Below are 1,068 nucleotides of genomic sequence, written 5' to 3'. Positions count from 1 at the left end.
TTATTATTATTATTATTATTATTATTATTATTATTATTATTATTATTATTATTATTATTATTATTGGAGGGAGTGGATTTCCCCATGCCCGCGACTAATAGTCTATTGTACGTCCCCCTTTGATATTCTACCAGTCGCCATACCCTGCCGGTACTGGTGCTCGCTATCAGCCCCGTTCAGCCAACGAGGTTGGCAGTGGTACCCGAATACTTCCCCATCTACTGGAGGCATTGGAAACTACTTGGGTGGGAAACTTTGCCTAATTTTTTCTCAGAGATCTCCTAAAGACGTGAGAATCTTTTACATGCCGTAAATCTACGACACGGGACCCACGGCTTAAAGTCCCTCCCGGAGGACTTGTTCCCTCAATTTTTCCGCCCTTAAAAATTCCACGACCTCCACTGGGTTTGAACCCGCATACCTTGAGTCATAAGGTGGGATCGTTACCCTTAGACTACGGAGGCCGCTTCGTCTTGAGCATAATATTGTAACGTGTCTGGAATCCAGAAGTCACTTCTATGGAAACGCTAGAACAGACCGTTGCATAAGAAGTAACAATAGCGATACTGTAATTCCAACAGTGAGCTGTTGTATCGAGAACATCGAATCTCCACGGTAACGACAAACAAAGCAACGTCTCCATGGTTATAACAGAAGGTTCATTTGCCTAGCAGCGGCGAGGGTATAAATAGGCCAGCTTTGATGAGAAGCCTGAGTCTCGGAATAGTGTTCGGAGAAGAAAGACCTGATCGAGCCATCTTGGAAGTCAGTTTGGAATATCCGTCTGGGTCCAGCATCGCCGGAATATTGTGAGCAGTGATTGTAACACTGCAGGTACAAATGATTGTAAAACGTGTGGAATGCAAGCGAACAGAATAAACTCGCTATATCAAACCACAGCGTCAACTTATTTGTAGCGACACACAAACACGCTACATTGGTGTCAGAAGTGGGATCGAAGTTACACACGTGGCCAATAAGTTTTGAACTCAAGACTACTACACAATGGATTCACAGCAGATGATGGAACTCTTGCTGAAGAAAATCAGCGCTGGCCAAGAAAAAACA

This window comes from Cryptotermes secundus, unplaced genomic scaffold (genome assembly GCF_002891405.2).
Source record: "Cryptotermes secundus unplaced genomic scaffold, Csec_1.0 scaffold673, whole genome shotgun sequence".
Classification (NCBI taxonomy): Eukaryota; Metazoa; Arthropoda; class Insecta; order Blattodea; family Kalotermitidae; genus Cryptotermes; species Cryptotermes secundus.
This window is presented reverse-complemented; position numbering follows the sequence as displayed.